This window comes from Micromys minutus (genome assembly GCF_963924665.1).
Source record: "Micromys minutus genome assembly, chromosome: X".
Taxonomy (NCBI): domain Eukaryota; kingdom Metazoa; phylum Chordata; class Mammalia; order Rodentia; family Muridae; genus Micromys; species Micromys minutus.
The window spans coordinates 69434287-69449489 of NC_137970.1; the positions used below are offsets into that span (position 1 = coordinate 69434287).

At 34.0% G+C, this 15203-nt stretch overlaps 1 protein-coding gene across 1 annotated transcript in view; it reads left to right on the forward strand.

The window, feature by feature from the left end:
* Nucleotides 1-15203, forward strand: part of DIAPH2 (diaphanous related formin 2) — a gene marked incomplete at its 5' end in the record, with an annotated part of 690195 nt that overhangs the window by 462986 nt on the left and 212006 nt on the right. The window lies entirely within an intron of this gene.

Genomic DNA, 15203 nt, shown 5'->3' on the forward strand with positions numbered 1-15203 from the left:
GATGGCAACTGTACTGTCATTTCATCTAAAGTTCCTTTCATAGAGGATGAAAAACAATTCCTGCCTGCCAGGTATTTAGAAATCATCACAGGAACAGTGTAATGGCAAAACAGTCAAACCCACATTCACAAAGGATACAATGAACTAGTCAAATAAGACATTTTTGAAACCCATCTTTTAAAGATTTTTTTTCTTTTTGCTTTTCATCTCCTGTATTTTTTAATGATGACATCTTAATTTTTAATCCTGTCATTTGTTCTGTCTAATGTAACAGACACATTGTGATAGTCTGCACTCAAACACAGAAGTTTGAGAGATAGGAAAGAATTTATATTTAGTGGAGTAGACAAAAAGGAAAGGCCGATATAGTTTTAAGATTGTGTTAACACACAATAAAAATATGCCACAGACTGACTTTTTCTATATTCTGCATAAAGGCAATGATAACTTATACCACCTTTGTTAAACTGGTACAGTTTACATAACTGATTTATTTTTCTTACACACGAATTGTTCATCTTAGAGCTTAAATGACTCCAAACGTGACAAATGTTCTTTTTTAACATGGCAGTGGAGAACAAAGGAAATGAGCAGCCTACAGTGTCTACTGCATGACTGACCTATGCCTCATGGAGAATGAAATGTATATTTGAGAGGTAGGGTATATACTACATAGCATCACTCAAGGAAAGAAAATTCAAATACATATCTTCAGGAATACAGACTTATCTAGTTAGAATTATGTTTAATAGCTACACTGAGCATTTGTAATTATTAAATGTAAAATATTTACACAACTTGATATATTTAAATGCTTATGCTTTGGGAGGCAGAAACTTGCTAGCTGTCTGATGTAGTCAGCTAGTTGCTGAACCAGAATATAACAGGCTGACATCTCTGCTTCCTGTCTACTGCCTGTAACCACAAGCTACTGAACATGTTTTCTTTGCCATGATGCATTGTGTTGCTTTAAATTCTGAGCCAAAAGAAACTTCTACTTCCATCAGTTGCATTTTTGTCAGGTTTGAGTCATAGCAACAAGAAAAGTAACTAATACAATTATTAATATAAAAATAAAGACATAAAACACAATAATATTCCAATCTGAGCATTAATTGAAATGTCCAGTGTAAGAATGAAATCCATCCAGAATTGTACATTTTTGATTCCTAATGACATTTTATGTATTTTACATGGAACATCACAATTTTTATTTTTGCTGTATATTCTTTCTTGAGAAAAGAGCTAGTAACTTAATCCAGGTTGGCTGGGAACTCACAGTAATCCTGTTGCCTCTGTCTCCCAAGAGCAGGGAATTTGGCTTGCACCATCAAACCCAACTCCTGCTAAATATTTCTTAACTCATGGTTCTCAGAGGCTTCATTTTAAGGCATTCAGAGCATTGTTTCTATAATGTAGTCAACAGAATATAAATAATTATACTCTCTGGAACAGAAAGTCTTTGTGAATTTAAATATATGTTCTATAGAATTCTAAAAAAAACTAATACTCCTTTTTAAATTGTTTACAAAGAACCACCATCTGTAGAAAATTTCTCATAAAAACATCACTGAATAAAGGAACAAAAGCATGTTGTTTTATATATCAACCTTTCCTGATGTGTTATCCACTAAAATGACATTTTAAAAGATTCACAGTGGGTAGCATATGGAATACTCCATAAACACTGATTAGATTTAATAATGTTTGTATCACTGTTTGGGAACATGTACAAGGAATGCAGCAGTCATATATCATTAGCATCAAAATAACTCAGAAGAAAAGCTAATTAAGGCAAGACTGTTTTAGAAACTTTGTAAAATTGAAGTCTGAAATAGCAACCTCCCCACCTGCCCAGGACTTTGGACTTGCTTGTATGCATGTAAAACAGATTTGATCCTTCAAGCTCAGAGGTGGCTTCTATGCAAATTAACATGGGCTGTTATAGTGTCATTTTCAGACTGTCCAGTACTGCACAAAATCCTGGTCTCAAAGAAAAGCAGCAGCATTTCTGAAAGTGAGATTTCAGCCAAGTCCCATCAAGGAAGAGCAACACTGTGGTCTGCAGTTCTGTTGAGCTACATTCACTGCCTATTCATGATTTATGAATCAGCTTTTGCTTTGCACGTATGGATATATTGAGTAGTGTAATAGCAGAGATTCCTAGAATGCTTAGACAACAAATTAAAAGTAAGCAGGGAGAAGAGTTTTCTTGCTTTTTTTTTGTTTTGGTTTTTGTTTTGGTTCTTTGGTTAGTTATTGGTTTTTATTTTATTTTTTATTTTTTAGAAAGATTGAAAATATATTTGGCAAAATATGCCCATAATTATGAAATGAAATTATTCATATATATGTAATCTTTTAAAGTCTGACAATTCTCTAAAACATGCCTTTTAAATAGCATTTTCATGTGTTTTCTCTAACCCATTTAATCAATTATTTGTAAGTCATATAAAAACAAACATATCTTTATGAACCATTTTTCTTCCATTTCTTTTTGTTAGCTCAGGGCATATGTTTTCTTGTTTTATACTGTTACAAAAACATCAAGCACAATAATATTTTAGAGTCTAGTTTAATCATTTAACTCTTTTCTTGTAAAAATACATTAATTGGCTTTTTGAGTCATAAGTTATCTTATTATTTTCTCAAGAACCATCACTATGAGTATCAAGTTCTTATTTTTAAAGTACCATTGTTTTCTCTAGCTCCAGCATCTGTCATTGCTCCTGTTTAGTTCCTGCATCTCAGTTTCAGTGCAATTTAGATCCGATGTTACTTTCATTAGCAAAGGTTTCTTAGAAAAGAGTAAGTACACACATTTTAATGATTCATTTTCACTTTTCCTTTTTAATGATGATTCTCATTTGTTTTTGAAGTGAGAATTTATAAACAAGATAAAATCTACAAATATAGAATATATAAAACCAAAATAAAATATACAAATCATTTTAGCATGGTTGTTTTTCAATACTTGTTTCTATTTTTTTTTCTGCTTTTCTTCTCATTGAGTTTAAAAACTAACTTGTAAGTAGGATATTAATAAAAATTCAAATAATTTTAACATGCCTCCTACTAAATTCAGGATAAATTCATACATATAAGAATAAGCATGGTTATGGTAAAATACACCTCTAATTATAGTTCTTGAGACAAGAGGAAGGAAGGAAGGAAGGAAGGAATAAAGGAAGAAAGGAAAGAAGGAAGAAAGGACCTATTTATAAAGAGAGGATAAATGAAAAATTGTAAATATGAAAGTAATATAAAACATTCCATTTGCTTATGCAATATGGTATCTTGTATGCCCAGGTTTCCATCTTTACAGAATTTATTTAGTATTTTTCACCCACACAAGAATCTAACGTTTTCTTTTCTCAGCCATCTGCTATTCAGTTAATACATGTTTAGATGGTTTTATGCAAAAGAACTAACAGCTTAACATTTTAGTACACTTTGCTCTTATGTCTTGATAATGCCTAGGCATTTGTAGATAAAAAGAAACATTCTTTTTGTGTCTGTAAGTTAAAAATTGTTTCCCCTTACCTGCCCTGATGAGTCAGAATGCAATCAAAGATGAGAAAGAGAGAAACATAGAGAGACAGAGACACAGAGAGAGACTCTTAGCCTAGATTGGTGGTTTGTCCCTGTATTACAAGCATGCAGGAAGGCAGGACATGAGGACCACCACAGCTCCAAGCCAGCCTCAGCGACATAGTGATTTCCATGCCAGCCTGTGCTTCAGTGTGTGAATATGTCTCAAAAAACAAAAACGAAACAAAAAGTAAAGGAAGAATTAAAAAGCATATGAATTTTTGAGTTTTCCCCCTTCCCAGTGCACCTAACACAATAGTTTGGTTGCTTACGGTCCATCTTTATATCAGAATGTACTTAGACCAGCTATGGAACACTGTCAATATTCTGGGTACAGTGTGATTGAGCAGATCTCTAGAATATGTTCATTTTGCAAACTGAAGTTCTTGCCCCCTAAATAGCAACCCTTCTCTTCCTCCTCCACCCAGCCTCTGGAAAGTCACTATATTTTCTATTTCTATTAATTTAACTACTTTAGACAATTTCAAAGGACCATTGCTTTACAAAGGAATGAAAGCCTAGAAGGGAACCTGAAAGATCCTCCACTGATGACAGACTGAGGTAGAATTTTTTCTGTTGCAGGAGGTAGGCCCAGTTTCATTTCTGTTCTCAAGATAATTCGGCAGAATACTCTGAGACCTTCTTTGAGACCTTCTTCTAGTATAGTTACAGGGTAGGTCTAAATTGTAGGTGTCAAAATCTACCCCCTGTAAATCTGTTTTTTCACTCATAGAAACACACACAAACTCACACTGGGGAAACAAAGTCTGTATATACTAATTACTAATGCAGTAAAAAGTGAATACTCTATTTGGAACTTGCATGTAATCATGTGACTATCTTTAAGTACTAATTAAAGATATAAGTCAGATTTTGTCCTCCTCCATTTATGTATTTTTATGTGTAAATATGCTCTTTGCATATTGTGGAGAAAACCATATAAAAATGAGTATGGAATGCAGTCATTGTTAACTTGGAGTTCATTGTTATTTAGCAACTCTTTAGAACCATTGCATTTTATAGAACTGAAGTTCTAAAATTACTGCACAGCCTCTGGAAAGCTCTGTTTGCCTCTCTATAATTTTGACCAGATTTGATACTTAATGTAAGTAAAATAATGTATCTGTTCTGTATTACTGGCCGGTTTATTTAATGTAATATCCTTGCCATCTATCTATATTGTCACATATGGCAAACTTAACTTCTTTTTCAAAAATAATGTGAGCACTTTTCCTACGTTTATTTGTCAAATGCCCCACTTGGGGAATGGGATTTGAATTACTAAATTGTACATAGGTTTTTATTCATATCCTTCCCATTTTCTTAGTAGCGTCAAACTCAGATATTTAAATAACCATGTTTCAACCTTACTCAACTAGAATGCCAACCAGGAAAGTATGCATGAAGAGGCAAGTGTATACACTGATTGGAACGTGTTATTCTAGTTGTCAGTGTATACTATAATGCCTTCATGCTTTCATTGGCTCACAAAGACCTAGGTAGAGGTGTGATTACTGCTTCATTGAACATAAAAAAGAAAATGCCACCACAACATTCTTCCTCTTCCTAAGTTTTTTTAGTCCAAGATCTGTCTTTGAATATCTCATTGATGATGAATCCATATGTGATTCCTAAGAGTACATATTTTTTGAGATATCAGAAATACCCAAATATATTGAAGGTATATCTAGAGTCTCATTCTATATTCATGTCACAAACAACACTACTGAAGGAAATTTCTTATTGTTTATTTTCTTTAAGCAGAAGACTTTCACAGAGTCATTTTTATCTCTCCAGCAAACAAAAAGAACATAACCTTTGGAAATAATGCCATGGTAATTAAATAGATTCTTCTACATATAAAAAGTCATAAAAATGTCTTCAGAATTAATGACTTATCATATTAAAACACACATTAAATTGATATCAGGAAAATATAAAATCTACTAATCACTAAGAAAATAATTGACTTTCCTATATATATATGTATATAAATACATATTTATCTCAGAAGCCTTATGGGACAGAGCTTTGCTCAAGGGTACTAAGACTTTGATACAAAATGACTTAGAAAAGCAAATGGGAAATTTGAATAAAATTTCTATAGTGAAAACTCAGGCCCTGAATTTGACCAGAATAAGTTATTCTGGTCAATTGAGGAATTTCGAATGGCGGAGAAGCATCTAAGGAAGTGCTTAACATCCTTAGCCATCAGAGAAATGCAAATCAAAACAACCCTGAGATTCCACCTCACACCAGTCAGTATGGCTAAGATCAAAAATTCAGATGACAGCAGATGCTGGCAAGGTTGCAGAGAAAGAGGAACACTTCTCCACTGTTGGTGGGGTTGTAAATTGGTACAACCACTCTGGAAATCAGTCTGGTGGTTCCTCCAAAAATTGGACATAGTCCTACCTGAAGACCCAGTTTTTCCATTTCTGGGCATATATCCCAGAGAAGCTCCAACATACAACAAAGACACATGCACCACAATGTTCATAGCAGCCCTATTTATAATAGCCAGAAGCTGGAAAAAACCCAGATGTCCTTAAGTAGATGAATGGATACAAAAATCGTGGTATATTTACATAATGGAGTACTACTCAGCTATCAGAAACAATGACTTTATGAAATTCTTAAGAAAATGGATGCATCTAGAGAATATCATCCTGACTGAGGTAACCCAGTCACAAAAGAACAGACATAATATGCAGTCACTGATAATTGGATACTAACCCCAGAAAGCTTTGAACACCCGAGAAACAACTTACAGACTATATGAAGTTCAAGAAAAACAAAGGCCAAAACAAAAAGAAAAATTATTATACTTAATCTTTACACACCAAGAAAACTTTGACTATTTCCAGGTTACATCTTGTTTTACATGTACTTTATGCTCATTGTAACTAGTAAGATTTTAATGCATACTATCAAACCTTTAAAAAAATCAAGTACTGACAAAAATGTATTCATATACTTTTATGCAAAAACTTCTTTTAAATCTGTACATTTATCTTTGTTTTTTTAAAAAATAAAGTTGTTCAATTAAAAAAATATAATCAAAACAAAAAAAAAAAAAAAAAGAAAGAAAGAAAACTCAGGCCCTGAGTTTGACCGGAATAAGTTATCAATTATACTGAATAAATTTCGTGAATCATTCTGAAATGTCTGACTGCCATGAAATATGTATTAAATTAAAGCTCTATATATTTTGAAATGCACTTCCTGTCAGCTATGCAAAAGTTATACTACCTGACATCAAAGTTAAGGCAAATGGTATATAATTTAGATAATTTATCAAAATCTATAATTTAGGTAAAGTATTATAGATTCTGATAAATGAACATAGGTCTTCAAAGCTTAAGGACCTAGAAGTTGGAAGTTTATGGCAAAGGTAACAAACAGCCGAAATTGAAAAGAAATAAGAGTTCTCAATAGGATATTAAGTTATGAACTCTGCAGTTGTCCTTCAGTGAGTGCCACTCTTATGTTTGATAAGAACATATCCGTCTTTCAGCAAGTAGAAGGTTCTCAAGCCTGTTTGTGCTATCAGTCTAGAATGGAAGGATTATATACACTAAGCAACAACATTAAGTAAACCTTTCTAATATTTCTTCTTGAACAAGATCAGTGTACCTTCTAGAAGTTTAGTTCAGTGGGTAATCTGTTTCACTGGCATGTAAAAAGCCCCAAGTGAACTAGAGTACAAGTAACACTAGGTGAAATGGAGTACACTTCTGATTCCAACAATTGGGAGGTGGAAGGCAGAGGATCAGAAATTCAAGATCAGATCTCCTATGCTCATGGATTGGAAGGATCAACATTGTAAAAATGGCCATCTTGCCAAAAGTAATCTACAGATTCAATGCAATCCCCATCAAAATTCCACCTCAGTTCTTCATAGAGATAGTAAGAGCAATGTGCAATTTCATCTGGAATAACAAAAAACCTAGAGTAACAAAAACTATTCTCAAGAATAAAAACACTTCTGCGGGAACCACCATCCCCAATCTCAGCCTATATTATAAAGAGATTGTGGTAAAAACTGCATGGTATTGGTAAAGAAATAGGCAGGTAGATCAATGGAACTGAATTGAAGACCCAGAAATGAACTCACACACCTATGGTCACTTGATCTTTGACAAAGGAGCTAAAAAGATTCAATGGAAAAAGGACAGCCTCTTCAACAAATGGTGTTGGTTCAACTGGTAGTCAGCATGCAGAAGAATGCAAACCTATCCTTTCTTATCTCCTTGTACAAAGCTCAAGTCCAAGTGGATCAAAGATCTCCACATAAAACTAGTTACACTGAAGCTATTAGAAGAGAAAGTGGAAAAGAGTTTAGAACACATAGGCACAGGTGAAAGTTTCCTGAACAGAACACCAACGGCTTATGCTCTAAGATCAAGAATAAACAAATGGTACCTCATGAAATTGCAAAGGGAATTGTAAGGCGAAGGACACTGTTAAGAAGACAAAATGGCAGTCTACAGATTGGGAAAGGATCTTTATCAATTCTACATCTAATAGAGGGCTAGTATCCAATTTATACAAAGAACTCAGAAAGCGAGAGTATAGAGAATTAAATAATTCTATTAAAAATGGGGTACAGAGCAAAACAAAGAATTTTCAACTGAGGAACATCAAATGGCTGAGAATCACCTAAGAAATATTCAACATCCCTAGACATCACATAGGCAGTCACCAATTCCAAGTACTATAGCTGATCCACAGAAGTACTTACTGGCAGGAACCAGACAGAGATGCCCCCTCAGGGACTATGCTAAAGTCATATAAATACAGATGAATATGCTTGCAGCTAACCATCGGTCTGAACTTGGGGATCCCAATGAGGTTGCTAAAGAAAGGACCTAAGGAGCTGTAAGGGGTTGGAACCTCATGGGAAGATAACATCATTACCAACCAACCAAACCCTTCAAAACTTCCTTGGAGTAAAACGCTAATCTTTGTGCTCACTTTGAGAGACCTATTGAGCCAGTTGTGTATGTAGCTGAAGATAGCAGTGTCTGGAATCATTGTGAGAATAGACTTTTGTTCCAGAGATGGCATGTTTTCCCAATGTAGAGGAAGGCCAAGGCAATGGGGCAGAGAGGGGGATCAAAAGGGAGTGCACCTTTGTGAAGGCAAATGGAGGGGGAGGGGAGCAGGGCAGGTTTAAAAGGATAACATCTCAAATGTAAATACAAAGTATCTAATAAAAAATTCTAAATAGCTAATAAATAAATAGTGAAGACTGGAAGTAAATAATGATTGTGGAGTGAACGGAGATAGATTGTCACCAGGCATAGTGGCATACAGATTTAATCCCAGCACTATGTTGGCATAGGCAGGTGAATCTTTGTGAGTTCTACATCAGCCAGAGCTACACAGTGAGACCCTGTTTCAAAACAACTACCAAAAACAGCAAAACAAAATGTACCTACAAACAGAGTGTCTTCAGAGGAAGGACAAAAGAAACATAAAGACAAAATAGAGTGAATAAAGAGTAGAGAAAAGCAAGGTACTTCTCTTTATATAGAAGCTGATTCTACATTTCTTAAGTAGTATATGGTCAGTGTATTTGTGGAAAATTCTTGTTATCACAAAATATTTATATCAGAATAGTTCTATAAATGCTTTCTACATTTTTAATATATAGTAGAGTTTTTCCAGGGAATGGGGAGGGGAGACAATAGGGTAGTAGAGACAGAGAAGAGGGGAGAGAATAGAGAAGTAAAGGCCAACCATGAGCAGATGGAGGGAGAGGAGGGGAAGAGAATGGGGAGAGAGAGGGAGCATGAAGACAAGAGAGGAGCAAGAGCTTTATTTAAATTAATTTTTTCTTTTGACCTTTTTCAAACTTAGATCTTGAGCTCAATATCATTAGGCAATATTCTGTAATTCAAATGTCCTGTGCCTCCATTTTGCAATAAGAGGTTTATGGAATTTTTTTTTTCTTTATAGAGAGCTATCATTGAGTATTACTATAAACTCCAATGCTGTCCATATTATTCTTATTAATGTTTTATATTTTAAAAAATCTATTCACCTGACAATATATAGTTTAATTAACTTTGGCTAGTTTTGAATTAAAATTTTTAATGTTGGTTCTTTGAAAGATAAATTTGTGACTAGATATTAGTCAATTTACAAAGAAAATTCATAATTTTATCATTTAAAGGAATTTTGATGTTATAAAAATTAGAAACACTGTCTAATTTTTCAATAGAGTTCATGTTTATGATATCATTTTATTTAAATGGGCAATTATACCATGTTGCTAACTAAAGATTGTGTGAAGGTTAAGTGGATCTCAAGTTGATTTTTCTGTGTTCTCCAACAATTGCCAGTAATGATATTTAATTTCTCTAGCTTATACTAAATTTGTAAGTAACTAATGTACTGCCTACAGATATGAAAATTTTAAGAACTGATTTGACTCAATTAGCCACATGATATATAAAATCTGTCACCCCTAGTGTGCTGGTAATGTTCATTCCATTTACAATAAAACATTTTTTTTTGCTAGTAATAACTACTCTGTCCATCAAACTTAAGTAAAATGAGAAAGTTTTTCTCCACTCCATCTGATGAAGTAGGTCTATATTTTTGGTTGGAGAGCATCGACGGATTGTCAGGTAGGTATAAACATAAAAGGTACATAGAAGTATAAAGGAAATAACTGTTTTCTGTATAGGCACTATGGAGGAAACAGGGCTTTTTTTCTGGTTTTATTTTAACCCATAGTATTTATTACACTATAAAGGCACATGGCATATTTTTTCATACTTTTAACAAGTTCATATGAAAATGCTTTATGGATTTGTGATGCAGGTTTTATAAATTAACTTTTAGATTCGTGATTGAGACCCATTTAGTTTTTAGACTAATAATACACCAAAATGGTTAGCATCTCAACTGCTAATGCTTTAAGATGCTACACACTTTTAAATCCTTCAAAGAACACTTCTGGGCAAAAGAGCTTGTACAATTTTAGTGCTCACCTTCTTAAGTTACAGGATCAAAAATCAGAAGGGTTTTTGGATTTTTTGTTTGTTTTTCTTGTTTGTTCTTGTTGTACAAGGACTTGGGAAGGGGACTGCTGAAAAGTGTTCAGAATCATGTTTTTAGCATCTCATACTTGATTACTTTATGATTTGTATCTGCCCCACCTCACTACCTTATGAGTATATTTAATGTGCCATTTAAATTGCCACAAATTAACTCCATCATAGAAAAGTTCATTCCTTTCCAGGGTTTTTCTCTTAAAAGTCTAGAATTTTTGAATGGTTGAAAAGGAACATTCTAACTTTTGAGCCCCAAATAATTGGATCCTTACAGAATTCTACTGTTTAATGTTGTCAGACCTATGATCACTTTTCAGTGACATCCAAGCCAATGCATCTAGGCATTCAGGACGAGGTTCCCTTTAGTGCTGTTACTCTTTGCTGGTACCTGAGAGAGTTATGATAGAATTTGTAGTGTGCCCATCAGCAGCCTTACCTCTATGCTCTAATTAGAGTCCATCTGGCCCTCTTTGGGTGTTCTCAAAACTCAGTAGAACAAATTTTCTAGTCTAGTCAAGTCATTCACAGTAGTCTACAGCATATTTTGTAAAACCTGTTATTCTTAATCTTAAGTAATTATATGTAAAAGGAAAAGTTTATATCTCTACTAATAAAATACATTTATGACCTTCTTTATAGACATATCTGTTAAAGACTTACTTTTTCATTACAAATAAATAGAAACTGGCAAAATTACCCTAGTTGGCCTTGGACCTGTCTCTGATCCCCCTACCATAACCTTCCTAGTATCTAGGATCATGTGAGTCACCCATCACTCTCATCAAAAATTTACTTTTTATCATTTCATTAGCAGAGAGTACACAAACATAATATGTGTGGAAGACATCTGAGAACAACTTGGAAAAGTTTGTTCTCTCCTCCCAGGTATTTTACTGGGGCAACATCAACATTCAGATCTAAATATGTAGCATTAGTAAATTCTCAACAATCAAATTTAACTTTTAATTCTAATATACAAAAAGAGCAAGCCCCTCATGTCAGAGGCTATTGCTATCTTCTAACTTTGGAAAAGTGAGTAATTGAATGCCCACAAGTTTAAAACTATCATAGTGGAATTTTGTTCCCTTTGTGAAAAAGTTGTCTTGAAAAAAACATATGGAAGAAAATAGGAATTAAGGTACATTGTAGGTGTTTAGTGATATACAACTGTCCGTTGAGAGTAGAAGAATTATTGGTATGAGGTTGTTACCTTCCTTGGAGTAGAAATTAAGGATATACTCATTGTGTCATCAAACAATCGCTTACATTATAGGGAAATCAACAATTACATTTTATAAGTAAAATAAAATCATGATTGTTCAGAAAAAGCTGTACAGTTTCATTCTTTCTTTTTCTCTCTTTTGGGTTTACTTTTGGTTTTTTTTCCTCTGTTTTTTATTGTTTCTTGAGAAATTAGATTCACTGTGTAGCCATGACTATCTTGGAATTATCTTAGTAGACCAGGATAGCTTTCAAGAGATCCACGAGCTTCTTCATCAAATCATGTGCCACCATGCCTAACATAATGCTTTCTTTTATTCTGTTGTTTGTTGTTTGTTCTTGCTGTTGTTGCTGCTTTTAATATGGGATCTCATGTAATTTGATGACATGAGTGCAATGGTGACCTCTTTCAGGGCTCTGTCTGTGTTAGAGAATAAAAACCTGGTAGAGAATAACTGTAGAGATAAATCAAAGACTCAAACTGGACTGCTTCCTGTTTGTTGTTACAACCATAAATTAATCGACTTATGTTCTTCTCACTTTGGAACACAGAATTTTGAAAATCAGTTCTGACCTGAACAAACAAACTGATGAATTCTGTATCATTACACAAACATGGTTTAGCCTCCAAAAATGTGTGTTAGGATAAATGAGGCATATAAGAACTTTACCTTTCTTGTTAGCTTTGATGTTTTCACTGGTTTATAGATGTTGAACATCCTGAAATATAAGTTTTACTAATTTGCATTTTAAATATATTGCACATAAGAGTGACCTTTGCAAAGAATTTCTGCCTAGTAAGTTCCTGGCGTGACTCTATTTTTTTTTCTTTTGTGGGATGATAAGGAAACAAAACAATCACTTTAATTCTGTGCTGAGAAATAAAAACTAGTATTTTATTTCTGCTTCACTAAAATGGGATGTTTAAAATCTGAACATAGTCTTAAAAGTAAAAATTATATGGCGATAAAAATCAAAACGTATGTGAAATGTGTGCATTTTATGGAAAAAATAACAGAAAAGTATTCATTCTTTCAGGTCTGTTAATGTCAAAATAGATATGAGGGTTGAATGATTTAATGACACTTGTTAGTATAGAGTTAAATAGCATTAAAAAGACCAGAGATAAATAACAGCTCATTTTCAAAATCTTGGTATGTACTGTGTCAGCTACAGAATAGTTTTCCAAAAATAGCCTTATGTCTACTTTGCTTTTATTAGAAAAACAAAAGTTTGGTTTCTATTGACAATGTCTTTAGACATATGTTAGAGCTTTACTTTTGTGTTCACTCGTTATTTGTAATGAACTTAACTCTAATTTTTCAATGTTGATTTGGATTTCTACTTTCATCATAAAAATTCCAGTAATTTTCCTCTAAATCATTCTTATAAATTAGCATATAACAATTACCTATCTGAAGAGAAAAGAACAGAAGCAAGAAACCTAAAATATTCCTCATAATTATACCATACTTGGAAATTTTATCCAACATATTTATGGTTTTATATTTATTAGTCTTAAAAGGTTCATTTTTCAATTTATCTTCAATAGTTCTAAAAGAGAATTTGGTATAGATCTATAGGTAGATAGGTAGATAAAATATGGATATTAGATAAATAAGATAGATAAATAGATAGAGAGAGAGATAATTATATACAGTTTTAATTTTAGATCAATGCTTACTGGCTGGACATATATGAGCCATCACAACTGGCTATTTACATTTTACCTGGCATGACATATGTCAGCAATGAAAATGCCCAGGGTATCCCACCAACAGTGGAGGAGTGCCCCTTTTTCTTCACATCCTCACCACCATCTGCTGTCACCTGAGATTTTGATCTTAGCCATTCTGACTAGTGTGAGGTGGAATCTTAGAATTGTTTTGATTTGCATTCCCCTGATGATTAGGGATGTTGAATATTTCTTTAGGTGCTTCTCAGTCATTCACTATTCCTCAGTTGAGAATTCTTTGGTTAGTTCCTTCCCCCTTGTTTTAATAAGATTACTTGATTCTGTGGTGTCTAACTTCTTGAGTTCTTTGTATATATTGGATATTAACTATCTATCAGATATAGGATTAGTAAAAATCTTTTCCCAATTTGTTGGTTGCAATTTTGTCCTATTGACAGTGTCCTTTGGAAATCAGTCTAGTGTTTTCTCAGGAAATTGGAAATAGTTCTACCTGAGGATCCAGCTATACTACTCCTGGGCTTATGCCCAAAAGATGTTCCAACATCTAACAAGGACACATGCTCCAGCATGTTCATAGTAGCCTTATTTATACTAGCCAGAAGCTGTAAAAACACATATGCCCTTCAACAGAGGAATGGGTACAGAAAATGTGGTACATTTACACAATCGAATACTACTCAGCTCTTAGAAACAATGACTTCATAAAATTCTTAGGCAAATGGATGGAAGTACAAGTTTTCATCTTGAGAGAGGTAACTCAGAGACAAAAGAACACATATGGTATGCAGTAACTAATAAGTAGATACCAGCCCAAAAGCTTGGAACACTCAAGATATAATTCACAGACCATATGGAGCTCGAGAAGAAAGAAGTACAAAGTGTGGATAATTCAATACTTCTTAGAAAGGAGAACAAAATAATCACAAGAGGAAATACAGGGACAAAGGGTAGAACAGGAACTGAAGAAAAGGTCATTTAGAGACTGTCTTATCTGGGAATCTATCCCATATGCTGCCACCAAACCCAGTCACTATTGCTGATGCCAAGAACTGCTTGCTGACAGGAGCCTGATATGGATGTCTCCTCAAAGGCCCTGCCAGAGCCTTACTGATAGAGATTTAAGATGCTTGCAGCTAACCACCAGACTGAGCACAGGGACCCCAGTGGAGGACTTAGAGAAAGAACTGAAGGAGCTGAAGGGGTTTGCAACCCATAGGAAGATCAACCAACCGGACCCCTGAGAAAAAACCACCAACCAAAGAGTGCACATGAAGGGACCCTTGGCTCTAGACACATGTAGTAGAGGACTTCATAGTCTGGCATCAATAAGAGAAGCCCTTGGTCCTGTTAGGGCTCAATATCCAATACCCCAGTTAAGGGTATGCCAGGATGTTGAGGTAGGAGTGGGTGGGTGGCATATATATGAAAAAAAAGAAAGAAAGTGTCACGCATGGTCAGTATATATTTAATCTTGGGTTTCATGAAGAGTGCACAGTTGTGGAGAATCACGAGTGAGTAAAAAATGTAAAATATGGGAGGAATTTAACAAGACAATATTTAGATAATTCTGTGTAATGTTCTTTAGAGATAATGACATCTTTTTCCTAACACAAAAGTGACTCTGGATT